Source organism: Zeugodacus cucurbitae, chromosome 2 (genome assembly GCF_028554725.1).
Source record: "Zeugodacus cucurbitae isolate PBARC_wt_2022May chromosome 2, idZeuCucr1.2, whole genome shotgun sequence".
NCBI lineage: Eukaryota > Metazoa > Arthropoda > Insecta > Diptera > Tephritidae > Zeugodacus > Zeugodacus cucurbitae.
This window is the reverse complement of record NC_071667.1, coordinates 72,996,684-73,012,756: the sequence shown is the minus strand read 5'-3', so window position 1 is coordinate 73,012,756 and position 16,073 is coordinate 72,996,684. Positions and strand designations below refer to the sequence as shown.

Below are 16,073 nucleotides of genomic sequence, written 5' to 3'. Positions count from 1 at the left end.
TAATTACGGTTTATGGGCGGGGGCGTAATTGGGCCGTACGTCTTCCGTGATGATCAACATCGGCACGTTACTGTGACTGAGAATCGATACCGAATATGGCCCGAATTGGTCAAAACAATATTTTCTTCGTGCTGTTTCCACGTTATATATTCTCTACCATAAACAAACGGTCTGGTTTTGAAGATCAGGGTTGGATGCAATATTAAAACTAGAATGCCGTCGGATCGCCGATGTTAATACCATAATGAATCTTCTAACTACTTTAGCTCTAATATAACGGACAAACTTATAAATATTGAACCTTAAAATGGTGTTATCAGTCATATCTAAGTTCGACTACCCGAGTTGTCACTGTAAGGGAATCCGAAATATCATTATGCCTTCTTAGAACTTAGTTAGTTGAACCCTTTATTATTGAACTGAAAATTCCTGTCGAAAGAAATCTTGCTAATACAATACTTTTAAGATATTAATGGATTTACTGTTATATCCTGAAACCAAACAAGGAGAGTTAATTACTCTCAACACCTTTTCAGATACTAATCGAACAAAGTATTTCAATATATTAATGACTCTTCCAAACTTTTTTAATTTTTTAAGCTTTAACTCTTCTAAACCTCTGATAATAAAACGCATTTACCTGGAATCAAAATATAATAAAATTTGTACCGTTATCCTATTTGATTTCTCTCTTATGCACACCTAAAATAAACGAATCCCTCGACATTCAAAAAGCATAAAAAATATAGTTGCCACCATTTCATGAATTTTATTCCCATAAAAGCAAAAAAAAAAATTTTAAAAATTTTTTTAACAAAAAACATATTAATTTAAAACATAAAGCTTTTGTGCGATAAAGAGTGAACAGTTGACATTATTTTGTGCAAATCAGCGCACATCAATGTCAGCAATAAATGCCAGCCAACAACATAGCATATATATGCATATGTCTATCTGGAGCGGCAGAAAAAGTCGGGCAAACGAGTTTATCAGATGCGAATGAAAAACAAAAAACAAATAAATAAATAAATGTATAAAAAAAATTGCAAAAAAAGTAAAATTAAAAATAAATTTATAAAAAACTAGCGTATATGTATTTTATTGCTGCGTTGCATGCCTCATAGACTGCAATTTACTTTGAGTGGCATTTTAAAGGCAAATTTAAAGTGAGATAAAAAAGTGAAACACATTTTTTAGCAATATTATTTGACAATTTTGTTTCCATTTACTGCTCTCAATTGCATCTGAATATATATAAACGTAAGCAACAACAACAACAGCATTTAAAATTTAAATAGAAAAGTTGCAACAGCGTCGAGTTGCCACAAAAAATGCGCAAGTAAATGCCAACAAATGCGAATGCCATACTGTGTTGCAAGCAAAAATGTCATGTTGCATGCTTCTTTGGTTGCTCTATCATTTGTTAATGGCATTGTTGTTTTTGTTTGCCAATGCATTCCACAGAGGTATTAGCGACAAGCGCAATTGCCAACGCATATTGTTATCTCAATTATTTGCTGTTCGCTAGCGAAAATATTGCTCCGGACGCATACAACAACACATGAAAAAAATATATGTACACGCACATACATAGAAATGTAGTTATTTACATGGAGCTGCCATTTTATAAAAAGCTCAAGTTGTCATATATTGTTATGCTCAACGCGCTATGAATATGCAGAGGTCCAATAGTTTATTTGTTTTAAGTGAAAAGGCGAAATATTATTTAGTAAAGCACAACAACAATACAATTTTGTAGTGGACAGTAAACTGAAAATCCAATCCAACAATTTTGAAAATCGTTAGTTTCATATGTCATCCAGTTGTTAGAAAATTTTTCGAAATACGAGGTGTTAAAAATTATTTGGTTTTATTTTGACAGTTTGTGACAGCCACTTTATCTAGGTGACATCATTTTAGCTTGATATTTATTATTCAGAAAGTGTTATCAGTCACTTAAACGTGTTGATAGATGGGCAGATCATGATTCGAAATAGTATGTTACCAGACATGTGATAAACCACATTAAATTTATGAATTTCGCATTGACACCTCAGATCATATTAAACTTTTGGCAAAATAGTCCTATTACAGCAATAAAGTCTCCACAAGATGACAGAGAACGAATGTGGCCTTATATAAAATACATACATGTTACTGAGGACTCTAAAACAAGAACAACGAATCCAAAGATGAATATGTCTATCTTGTTTGAGAAATTCTTCTTAGTAAAAGTTCTCAAAGTGAAATCATCAATTAGCTCGAGTTATCTAAAAAAATGTTATCAAAGTTTTAAATTGTGTTTAGATATTTCGTTATTAATAAGCTTTATATCAAAGTAACTATCAGAAGCTATAGGATCATCTGAGTTAATGCATGATTTAAGGGGTTATATGGGTTTCAAAATTTGGAAAAACATTGTTTGGTCTTATTAAATAGTACAATATGTTTAAAATATTCTCCAAAAATATCAAATCAATCCGAGTAATATTCTAAGAGATATACCCTTTGAAAGTACCGCCCATCAGACCATGGCAGTTTGAAAGTAAATCTTTTAACGCTTTTATCTCAAAACTCAACTTTTGAAGCCGATGGAAATGATATCTCGAAAAGTTATGAAGCGATCTTGTTCAAATTTTACACACATCTTTGAAATAACATTATCTAGTAACTTATAGAAGGATTCTTTCTTTATTAGAACTATTTTTTTTTTCGAGCCCATATATGGCAAGAATTTTACCAAAAAAGTGAGTTATTTGGTTAAAATTCAAATTTCAATATTTTCCTTTTTCCTTCGTTCATTAGCTTTATTTATCCGTGTACTATGGAAATATTTTTGGTTTATTGATTTTAGATCAACCATTAGATAATGATTATAATATCCACGGCATGAGACTTTTTGGGCACATCTGGGAGATGAAATACCCACAGCTGAGTTTTCGGAATTTTTAAACAAAAATTTCACAAAATACTGTTTAAACATGTATATTTCATATGCTTAACTGTTTAAGTGAAATATATGATTCTATATACTAAAAAAAATGTAAAAATACCCGTGTTTTTAGCCTCTGAAAGCCACCTAACCAATTAAGAAAGCTCCAACATAGAGGTGAATAGGTTGATCCTAGACTATCTTTTTAAGTACATTAAAGCAATTGTTTTATGGTTTTGTGTCATATTCGTATTTCAAGAAGAAGGTGTCCACTTACAAAGTAATAAGCCCAACCGACAGTGACTCCATATATCACCTTAATATCGTAAACCAACCGATTTATTATTATTTCAAGCCAGCTTCAAAGAACCGTTTTCACTATTTCCTTAAATTACATTTAATGAATTTTAAAGTAATAATAAATTATATTACCTTCCTTTTCAGATAATTGTGGTCCTTACTATTAATTCGAACGAAACTGAAAGCTCGAGGTATGTATGTAACTAAAAAGTTTTTATTATAATTATTTCAAGGTCTAGGAGCATAAATTTAGTTTTAACTTATTTTTTAAATGAAATATTAATATTTATAATTATGATTAATTGATTAAAGTTCTGGATAAATAAAAGGTATGTGTCTCTGCTAAAATAAATACATACGACGCCCAAATGTAGGCAACGTTTAGTTTTAAATACAAGTATAGTTTATATATTTAATATGAGGTTAAAATTATTATTTATTTATTATTATACAATTAAATATAAATTTGAAAATGTTAGGAAAATTATATTTTTATAAAATACTAGCAGACCACTCCGGCTTCGCATGGGCTTAAACAAACATTTCAAAAGTTATAAGTTTTTACACACTTATACACACTCTCCCAATATATGTATGTATATACGGGAAAGCCGTATCTTGCGTGGGTTCATTTAAAAAAAGTAAAATGAGGAAAATTCGAACATTAAATTATATTTTATTTGCCATGAGCTTAAACTTGATTACGACCTCTAGTCTTTGGTGTCCGTTGTCTTTCTCTCTGATTATGAAGATGTTGGCGCTTGCGATGCGAAGAGAATTATTTGCCAGACGATTTTCAGTTTCAGATTAAAAACCTCCATCATGTAGTCCTTTGGATACCCTCACCTGGAAACTATTTCCAGAAAGTTGAGATTCTAGCAATAAATATAGCCTATGTTATCGGGATGAATGTAGCTTTCCAACGGTGAAATAATTTTTGAAATCGGCACTGTAGTTTTTGAGTTTATTCATTACAAACATACATACAAATATTTCCTCTTTATAATAGTAATATAGATAATAAATTCTTAATCTCTGGTTTGTTCAGGCTAATTGGAGTTATTAAATATTTTACTGATTCATGCTATTCACACGGAATGGGTACCAACATCTCAGAAGTAGCTTAATCTCAATTGAAAACAAAAAATTAACATGCGTCTAAATGTAGGCAACACCTCATGCAAAGCAAAAATATATTACAAACGCTAAATTTTTGAAAGGGAATGAACTGAAAATACACAACCTAGCCTCGCTAGAAATATTAGGAGTCTCCTTTGAATTGTTCACACTGAAAGTAATTGAAATTTTAGTTGAAAATTGGATTGACCTAGTTTACACTTATTATATTTATAATCTGCATACGCTACATGTGAGATAAAGGGCCGTAAGCTAGAAACTAATACACCAAAAACACAACAAATTAGATACGGACAAATGCATTGAAGGAATCAACCAACATTTATTATGTGTGTGTGTGTGTGTGTATTGTATTCGAAATGCATTTATGTATGCTTTGACCAATCTCCCAGCGGCGCTCCCGCACACACACATCGCCGTCACGCCCGCGCGCTAATTTCGAAATTGTCAATTACTATTGACAAACGTAAGGTGCAACAGTCGAACATCAACGGTAATCCAACAAAGCCCAAAAGCAAGTCAACAATAATGCTGACGCGGTCATCTGCATACATACATAGGTATATATGTACATACCTATGTAGAGATGTGCGTGTGAGTGCTTCTAGTCACCATCAATTCGCATAAACAACCGTTGGATGTCGAACTGCAGCACTACAGCATAGCTGTAGGTTCTAACCCAGTTGAGAATTATTGGCAATTTGGCTGGCAACAATAACAACAACAACCAACACAAATGGCACCTGCAGCTTATTGAGCTTATAAACAGCACATTTTAAAGTGTGTTGGTGTGTGTGTGGGTTGGTGTCTGTTTGCATGGCATAGTGTTTCGTGCTCATTAGTCTACTCACCTGCGTGTGTGTGTATGTATGCGTGTGCGTCCGGATGCGTTGACAAATTAAATTTGATTGTTGTTTGACAGTCAACTGGCAATCATCAAAATATTCGTAGCAAACGCCAATCGCCAGCGGGTGCGCACATCTACAATCATCTACCATTGCAACAACAACTACATACTACTGATGGCAAACACATATTTTACCGGTTTATATGCGCATTACATGCATTACATTCGTATGCTACATTTGTGCTTATGTTGGCAAATTGCAAATTGTCGAAAGTAATTTTCATTGATGCAACACAATACCGACCATATGTGTGGCAATGCCTGGCCTGGGCAATGGCTAATAAATTTTGTGCATTTCCAACGGTTTATGGAAATTTAAGTGAATGCAATTAATGGCGATTACAATTTGGAAATTACAATTTCGCACAAATATTTACATACATATGTATTTATGTGTGTGTGCATGTGTATAATCGTATCAACATAAAGGGCAAAGGTATGCGAATTTGAATGCCTTACAGTTAGTTAGTTGAGTTAGCATGGTATTAATGTTTAAAAGGCAGTTATTTCGAAAATTAAATATAAATTTTGTAAATTAATTTAAATTTTAAATTAAATTTTTTTTTTTTTTAGATGTAATGAAAATGTCGTACTTTCAACCAAACTATACACTAAACGCTCCAAAACAATAGATATTTCTTTTTTGTTGTTGTTGTAATGACATGAATATCTTCCACAGAGATTTTTGAGGAATGCTGCCGATTTAACCATCCTTGGGTGACTCAAAAATCAAGATCCATTCCGTTTACTCTGAACCGACTGTCGTGGAATCGGATACTTACGTTATCAAATGTTATAACTGAGCTTATCAATTTATTTCTAAATCTTATAAAATTTCTATAAAGGCTATTTCCTCATAAAATACTATAAACTAATTTGTATAATAGTATTTGATCTTAAACTAGCCGTAAATCATGTGCAAGTCACACTGATCCAGTCAGAGAGGTCTTACTTAACACTTACTTTCCGAAGAATCAATCTTACTACATCGAATAGTCTCAGAGAATTCTAAAAATATACTTGTTTATATGTAAGTTAAAAATATATAATTTTGAATTCTTTTTAGCGAAACATATTAAAATCGCATTCCAATTCTCTGAGAAACAAACAAACTTTCACTGAATCAGATCACTAAAAATAGCAGAGTGGAGAATCCAACAAACTGGCATAATCAATTCGATCGTAATCCATTACATATAACAAGTTCTTAAAAGCTTTAAAATGCTTTAAATGAGAATATGTGATTAGTAACTGTAATGATTATGGATGAAATTGTATTCTCTGAGTCATCAATTTCTCAAAGGATATTATGGGAAAAACTCAAATATGTTTCAAAACTTGTCAGGGTAATACGTTTGGAGCGATCCAGCTTCAAAACGATCTTCTTCAGTGGTCTTAAGCTCTTTGACATGAGCATTCTACAGTACATACATAACTAACCATAACCTAAAAACAATCCAACAACATATTTAAAAAAATCTTCGCCCTGATACACAGATTTTTTTTATCAATTACCAAAATAAGAAAGAAATAGAAAGATTTCATTGAGATATTGGTACCCATGAACCTTATGTTGTTGGATGCTACCCCTTATACGTTAAAAACTGGTATCATCGAAGAAAATATTAGTAAAAATTATTTTCGCAAAAAGTTTTGTGACAAAAAATTCTTACAATGGTCTCAAATATTCTTTATATAGAGAAAAATGTGTCGTTATATCAATCCAGAACCTACCAGAAGCAGAAATCGAAAATACTTGCAACTCGCTGAGAAGGTTAGGAAAACCTCACGTGATACATAGCAAGATCTTACTTTTTTACAGCGAATATTTTTTCAATTATAAACTCGCTTTAACATCGATATAACATACAGTTCGATCGAGAGACGTACACTTATCGAGGAACTCCTAATCCTACATTACATTATATTGAGCTAGTAGAGAGTTCCAGATATAAGAGTAGACATCTCAAAAAACAAAAACATATTATATACCAATTTATTAGCTTTATGGAACGAGAATATAGATGAATGATAAATCGAGCCTATACTTTCGAGTCTCGATATACACAATGAAAGGTTTTATATTGCGATCGCCACAAGAACACAACACTATAATAATACAATAAAAGAATCTAACTGATCATGTTGCAAGAGACTGCCACCTCGAGTTCAGCATATCAATAAACAATATTTTTATATGAATGCTGTGAATAATATCAATGGGAATTATCAATCTCACTTCAGGAATCTGCCATGTGTAGTGTATTCATGTATAGTGTCTATAATAACAGCTATCCATCTCTGTTGCAATAAATATTACCGGAAAACACAAAACACCACTTGAACCCAAACACTGAGTATCTGTAAATAGGATATCCTCACTATTTCCGTAAAGAGATTAAAAGACAAAATTACACCATAGGAGGTTCCGGCGAAACAATGGCCTAACCACTCGCAACTTGAATTATTTTATTGTTTTATTATTTTTTAAGTTTTGCTGTCAGCCGAAACAAAATATTGTTTTCCGAACAAAGCGCAGAGTATAAAGAAAATCACTAAATACTACAGACTGCCGCTGATGAGGTAACAAACAACAACAATAGCAACAACATATCAAAATAATAATCACCGCTGCTGTAAAACAACACAAATACAAACTGTCGCGGTGATGGCAATAACAACAATTGTTGCAACTCCAAAGTAGTACAATAGCAGAATTCACTTCCACCAACGCTTAAGAACTTGCAACAAAACATTTGTGATGCCAAGCGATAGCAACTGTTGGTGAAAGGGAGGGAGGGTTGGTGAAAACTACAAAAGCGACAGCAAAACAGTTGAATGCATATTTTATTGGCCTGGTTAGTTGCCTGGCGGGTGCGCGTCACTTTTTCTCATCTCTCTCACACTCTCTCGCAATCTCACTCACACTTTAGACTGCCTTCTACACTTTGAATATACAAATCTAGCAACAAATTAGAAGTAGTCATTGTTATTGTTGCAATGCTAAGAAATACAACGCTCGCTGCTTAAGACCCCTAAACGAGAGACGGAGTACAACGGCAAGCAATTGCGGCGCAAAGATCTGTCGGGCTGACAGACAAGCAGATAAATTAACAGTTGAATGAGATAGACAGTTAGCGAGACTGGTGGGGGGTAAGGAGAGTTGTGTTGTTGTAGAAGACAAATAAGCGAATAGTTTGGAGTTAAACAAAGGAGTTTTCGAAAAAAGCGATAGACAAAAGGTGACAGCGTTCACAAGGTGAGACAAATGAGTAGACAAAACGTTGAAGACAGCAGTTAGCCGGCGGCAAAGGAGTTGCACGTAATAAACACCAACAAAAATAGCAAGAGAGTAAAGTAAACAAGACAAAAATAATTCCAACCGGACCACAAAAGTGGCTGAGTTGCATAAATTTAAACAGGTAGCGGAACACTTCCGTCGCTCACTGTGGCAACTTGCTCAGAGTATTTTTTGTTGAAGTTAGGAACATTCACGCAAGTGCCATACAATTTGAAGGGATTATGTGTGGATGGTGAAGACACTTATACGTTATAGGATACTTATTAGAATATGGTTAAATATTCAATCGAATATATCCTATATATACTTCCTATATCCTATATATACTTCAAGATATATCGGGTGCTCACTTAGTTTTACACCCAACTATCTAACTTGACTAGACTATCTCTCAAGTTTTCAGAACTTCAAAGTCGCCTATAAATTACTGGTGTTTCGTATGAGAAGAGAGAGGAAAGAGTTAGATCTCTAGAGAGATAGAGATACAAAGAGAGAGCTTTGGAAGTCAGAATTTGCAACAATATTAAGCCTTTTTGTCCTTAAAGTTATTCATTTTGACCATAAAGATCGAAAAAGGTCTTTGGAATTTAAAGGCATAAAAAACGTTGCCTACATTTAGGAGACAGTTGGATACTTTACTTATAAGTCAAACCAATGCTTCTAGTGAGATGCCTTATTTTCCATGAATTCTAAAAGCTTTTGTAACCTACAGCATTAAACTAAACTTCGGCTCCACCCACATTCCGCGTACCTAAGTTGTGTATTCCTCTCCTTTTCTACCCAAAAAAAAGTTTTGAATTTGCGGTGAAATTTTGCAAACCGTAAAAACCACATTGCCAAAAGTGGCAGTGCATTTTAATGTTGCAACAGTGGAAGAGTAAAAAGTGGCAACTTACAGAGTAATGAAATACGAATTGCAATTGCTACTCAAACCTCTAACGGTATGGCATGAATTTGGCATAAATTGTGTCTGTTGCAACCACAGTCATGAATGATCGAATCCACACCTCTCTGCTAGCACAGGGGACAAGAGGCACAAAACATTTGCTAACTGGCTGGTTAAATACACTTCGACCGCAATTCATGTACTTTTGCACTTTTTTTTGGTGCTGGTAATGGTGGCACGAGAGACACGAAAAAGTATTGTTTTCGAATTGTTGGAGAATTGTATACACCCTGTGCCTGTGGAGGTGTGCTGTGACCAAACACTTTTCGATTTGGCAATACTGACATTTTACTGTGCACCAAATTGTGTATGCTTGATGTTTGTGGTTCCAACAGAGGAGGATGAGATAGCTCAAAAAATATTTAAAAATTTGAGAAACCTAGAAAAAATTTTGATTAATTCGAGAGGAATACTACCCAACATTAAAGCGATTTCTTTAGTTCCGTTGAGATAAAATTATGGCTTTATTTAAGATTAAATTGTGTCAATCTTCTATTTGTGTTTCCCAAAAAGATTTTTGGGGAAAAAATTGTTCTTTGTAATCGTATTAGTTATTTGCATCCTAAATGTATGCTATGACTTTAAAAAATATGAAAAGTGGTTGCCTACATTTAGGATGAAGTTGAATTGTTACCAATATAATCTTAATGGTCTAAATGGAAGGAAACTTTTCGGAATCTACATTTATAAACAGTAGAAGCCTATATTGACTTTATTTTATATTTAAAATGAGTGCATTCGGAGAAGAATGGGGGTTGAAGTAGCTTTTTAACTTTCCTAACCTGCGAGCGTTTGGGGTTTCGAATATTTTCAATTAATATTTATGACTTTGAATACTTAGCTGTATTTCTAATAGCCTCCAACTACTAGATATACCTTATTTTTATTTCGACTATTTTGAAATATAACTCGTTTAAAGTTAAATGTCTTTCAGAATAGAGGTGAAAGTTCTTCTTTCTATTAATTAAGCAAAACCACCACCTTGCACAACTCTTAAGCAATACCGTAATACAATTTTATACCTATTACTTCATTTCTTAGAAAATACAAACAAATAGCATTTATATGAATTAGAAGAAAGATAAGTGAAGTGGAACTCAACCAATCTAATAAATAGAAATATCAACATGTCATGCAAATTGCCAATGAGAAGAACAACAAAAGCGAGTAAAGTTAAATAGGAAATCATAGAAGAAGCTTGAAAATAGATCGTACCTTGTAGGGAATATTTAAAGTAGTCAAAATAAATATTGAGAAATGGAAAATATTCCACATTTCGTGCAAGCTTCTTGGAATAGCTGTTGAATTTTTATGAAAGCTTTTCGAGATCACAAAAGTTGTATATATTGGATTTGGCTTTCCGATATCAATCGAACTTCAATTGGATTTGAATTTCTGGTTGGAATTTAAGCTTTCTGAATTAGTTGGCTTAATCTCTTTCCATATCGGTTTAAGCTTAAGTAATGTAGAATATATTAGTGGGATTATCTGAATGGTATTCTGGTGCTTTCATGAAAAACTATGCGCCAAAAGGTATGCAAAATCTACAGATGAAGAACTCTAAACAGCTATTGTTGCCTACATTTATGCGCAAAAACAAAAAGTCGCTATGATATGAAATTTTCCGAGCAGGACGCACATATTTTAAAAGCAAGCATTAGGTTGTGCAACCAACTCAAAGCTCCGCTACTCATAGCTTATTGTCATTGCTACAGCTACTATTGTGGTTGTTTTTATTGTTGCTGTTGCCTCTAGCCCCACTGCTGCTCCGACTTCGTTTACTGCCCCAGCAGCAGCAGCGTACGTCACCACAGTGCGCTCCTGCTGATGTGCAACATTTGTGGCAACTTTGTTAAATGAGCTCGAGTGCGGTGCATGCAACTTATTAAGATGTCGACAAGGCAGCAATTGTGGTTACGAGCAGCAACAAGCAGCAAGCCATGTATAACTGTGTAGCTCGGATGAAACGAGCGAACTAATGAGGACGAAGCGGACGAGTGCAGTAAGCAAACATACAAACAACAAACACAAATAGTAAAGCAAAAGGAGCGCATAGTTACAATGTTAGTGTGTGTGTGTGTGTGTAGTGGTGCGTAGGGGGAAAAAACGGTATGTTTATGGCTTCCACACAGAAACACGTATGTAGTTACGCATATAATGTGATCATTGCAGCGCTGCGAGCGGAAAAAATGTTACAAATAACAACAATAACGGGAACATGTGCTTAAGTAGCAGCAGCAACGCTTCTTGTTGCTGACATTAAGAAGAGCAACCAACTTAAGAAATTGAATTGTCAGTAGCTTGGTTGTTTGCTTGTTTTGCTGCTTCTTCGCTTGACATCGTAAGTCTTTCGCATTTAATAAAACTGACAATGCAAAGTGCCCTGGAAATTCAAGCTGAGGTGTGTCGCCGAGAAGTATGCGTATATATATATGTGTGTGTGCGCTTGCTTCAAGAGGCTGCTTGATAATAAAGTGCATATATTAGATTTCTTCAAGTATTCCTTCTTCGTGCTTTATTCTTAGCAGGCAATTTGTCTATTTTAATTTTATTTCTCTTGCACAAACAAATATTTATATTATGTATTCATTAACTTACGTGGAGACACATGAGTATATGCAGTTATGAAATAACTGTAGAAATTAAATACAGAAAGAATCAGGTTAATATAATAAATGGGTATCTTGCTGAGGTCTTTGTTCTACTTGCAGCAGCTATCTCTGGTATAAACGATAAGGGAAGCCTGTGTAATTTGCTCAAAGTTCTTACGGTTAACTATTTAATACTTTACCTTTTCATGAGAAATGTCTTCGTTCCGTCAAGAAAGAAATTTATAAGAAAATGTCGCGAAAATGATATCTCTCTCTTTCTCTCTGAACTCAATATTCAATATTGTTGAGGTTAGGTTAGGCCTCATGTGACACTACAGAGACTGGAATGTGTTCAAATTATTAATTGTTGAGGTTAGGTTTAAATATTTTAGACGAATGATTTATCGATAACCAGAATTAGAAATTATTAGGGAGGCTAAACAAGGTGTCAATTAGGTATGAACTATTCACTAAATTATAAAAACTTCATTTAATTTGTGTTTCACGACTTAATTACAACATGAAATTCTTAATTAAACAACAATTTAATTGATAGTCGCTTTTTGCTTAATTATAGCAAGAATTCTTGGTATAATATTTAAATATAAAATTTTTGACGATAATTTTTTTCTTTTGCAATTAACCGCGTCAATTTTGTGATAAATTTTCTAAAACACAATACTTTTTGACAAGTTTATTGATTCACTTAGCGCTTAATTGAGAGTCAATTAAAATGCAAATGCATAATCCTTAAAAAAAAATTTGACGATATTTTTTTCTAGTGCAATTATATGATATATTTTCTTGAACATAATATATTTTGAGAAGTAAATTGATTCAATTAGAGCTAATTGAAATTAAATTAAGTTGAAAATTGCTCTGAAAGGTGTATTCAAAAAATAACGGGAATTTTCGTTTTTTGAATACATTCATTCATTCAAAAGCACCATTTGATGTTATGCTTCTTACAATCGCCGAAAAACTTCTCGGAAAACTCAATTTTTGGAATAGCGTTTAGATCTTTCAGCGATTGGTCGAATTTCCTACAGAGATGGCTGTCAAATCGACTGTCAAATTTTAAACGAATATTAGGCAATTACCGTCAGTATATCTGGGCAAATTATAAGGCTTACACTATAAAACCGTTTAAAGGTAATGGAAACAGATTGTCAAAGCATTCATTTCCTAAGGCAAACTTACAGAAACAATTTCTTCGTCTTCAGGGATGAGCTTTATGTATCCGTCAAAACGAGAAATAATCATATGTATCTAGAAAGCCAATCCAGTATCCTGACTGTACTCTTCTTAACATGTTGAGTTCATAAAATTCCCTATCAGACAAAATTATTTTCTTTGACTTCTACTTTTATAAATGTCATCACTTTAACGCAGGTAAATGTACATGAATTATGCAAGAAGATATACGATAAACACAATTATTTACATTGCAGCAGAGTGGGAAGCAAATAGGTGTCAAATACCGTGGGTCAACAAATCAAATAACAGTAATAATGCAAAGATAACAACAAAAACAAAAGCAAACAATATTTATTCTTTATACAAAGAAAACAACGAAATGACTGTAGAAATAGCCAAGCGGAGGAAGGAATAAATCAAGGACAGCATATTTTATTTATTATTTTTATACACTCAAACAATCAATCGAATCCGGGGAAACCTTAGCGATTGCGTGGCTATTAGTACAGTTATACTACAAAAACACTTCCTAAAAAGCAAGACAAATTCGTTTCTCCACTGGCTCTGAGGGGATAACAAAGTGATTTACACACTCTCATGCGCGGCAGACAAGTGGCAAGCCATACAAATGTTTTGTGATTAGATGAGATGAGATTGCAAGGAAATCAATAATATTGACAAGAAAACGATGTGTGAAAGTTATTGATGACTTCAATTAATATTTAACTAGTGGCTTTCTATTGCTGCTGCTGCCACAGACAGCGCCACCTGTGCGCTCTGTGTTGAATTGTATTTCGTGTTTTTGTTCGTTTATTGTATGGACAACACTTGCTTGATTTGTGGTGGCGTTATGACCGTTACGAGTGGTAATGCTTAAAAGATATTGCATTCAAAGTGGCTTCAGAGTAATTGCGAGCATATGTAACGCTATTTTCTATATACATAAGTATATAACTGTGGTTTGTTGGTTTTTGCTGCCAATCAAATTATCACTTAGGTGACAAAACCAGCAAAGTTTGAACGGTTAGTGAAGCCGAAAAAGTGGTCAACTACTCATTGAAGGGTGGCATTGTGGCGAAATAAGTAGTTTGACAGTTGCTGTTGTCACTTTTGATTGCTGTTACCGTTATTGATAGTTGCTAAGTTATGACAGTTGGTTTTAGGGGACATTAAATGAAGGTGAAATTATGTGGCATGTGAATCAATACTTCCAGCGGTTTTATATACAATATAATATTAAGCTTAAATCAATTACAGTTATATATGGTTGCTATAATTACAAAAAATACAATTGACAATGAAATATGAAAATATATTTTTTCGATATATCGATATTTTTTCGATTAATTTTTATAAAAATATCGATATATTTATAACTTATTCATATCTCATTGATTTAAGTCAAATTCTTTAATTATTCCTAAAAATTCTTCTAAAAATTATGATTTAAAAAATCGATAAATAATCGTTTACTACCGATATTCATAAAGTTATCGGAACAATAGTCGATAAAGGAAAAATATAATAGAAAATAACATCTTAAAACTATTCAAACCCATGATAAAAAATCAGGGTAACCTCAAATTCGAACGGAAATTCATACATACATTTATACATGTGGTCGAGTCATTAAAAATAAATTACTCGGATGTATTTAGGTATGTAGAAACCATTCATAACCATTAAAACCATTCATAATGTTTTGTTCCATTAAATACTCTACCCATCAAAGCCCCTTCCACATACTGTCGTGTACGACATAGCGTATGAGTGACATTTTAACTTTAACGAATTGCGCATAAAATTGATTTAAACAATGAAATTTATTGACGAGGCAAATGATACCGCAACAAAAAATATTGAAATCATTACACAGCATTTCAATAAAACAAGTGAGAATCAATGCACTGATAGATTTCAAGTGACAGCAACAGCCTTTTATTTAAAGCCTTTTTCATAGAGGGTTATGTATTTATATATGTAAGCAGCATTTAATGATTTCGCAAAATTAAACAAAAATAAATGCAAAATATTTACGTTAATTGACTGTAATTAAATTGAATTTGTATGGCATTTAATGGACATTGATTGAGTGGTCAAATGGTTGGTGAAGTGCGCAGTCGAGTAAACGGCTGGTGGCTTTTAAATTCAAGCAAATCATTTGTTGCTTAATAATACAAATCATGCCGGATCATTTGAAAATAAAAATTATTTTTTTTTTTCGAAAAAATATTTTGATTTAATCAGCACTTAACTGTCAATTGTTTCAGGGAAAAATCAAATTAAGCGATACTCACTTAAGTGAACTTAAGTGAAAGTTATGGGAATTTCGCTAACTTTAAAGTACTTTTCGCTTAATTGCTTAGAAAATGTCATAATTTATGAGGAAATTAAATGGGTACTTAAACTAAGCTGCATAATTATTTTTAATTTACTCAATTAGGTATGAACTCTTCACTAAATTATAAAAACTTCATAAAGTTGTGATTCACGACACAATTACAACATTAAATTTTTAATTAAAGAACGTAACCTTCGTTAAATTAAAGAAGTCAGCTTAATTGAACAACAATTTAATGGATAATAGATTTTTGCTTAATTATAGTAACAATTCTTGGTATAATATTTAAATATATAATTTTTGACGATAATTTTTGCCTTTGCAATTAACCGAGTAAATTTTGTGATAAATTTTCTAAAACACAATACTTTTAGACAAGTTAATTGATTCAGTTAGCGCTTAATTGAGAGTCAATTAAAAT

At 32.9% G+C, this 16,073-nt stretch overlaps 1 protein-coding gene across 1 annotated transcript in view; it reads left to right on the top strand.

Annotated features, from left to right (window-relative positions):
- Positions 1-16,073, top strand: part of LOC105209119 (mucin-2) — a 123,454-nt gene that overhangs the window by 43,165 nt on the left and 64,216 nt on the right. The window contains exon 3 of the mRNA XM_029038308.2: positions 3,377-3,423. The gene's annotated coding sequence lies outside the window, so the exon portion shown is untranslated. The remainder of the gene's footprint in view (positions 1-3,376; positions 3,424-16,073) is intronic.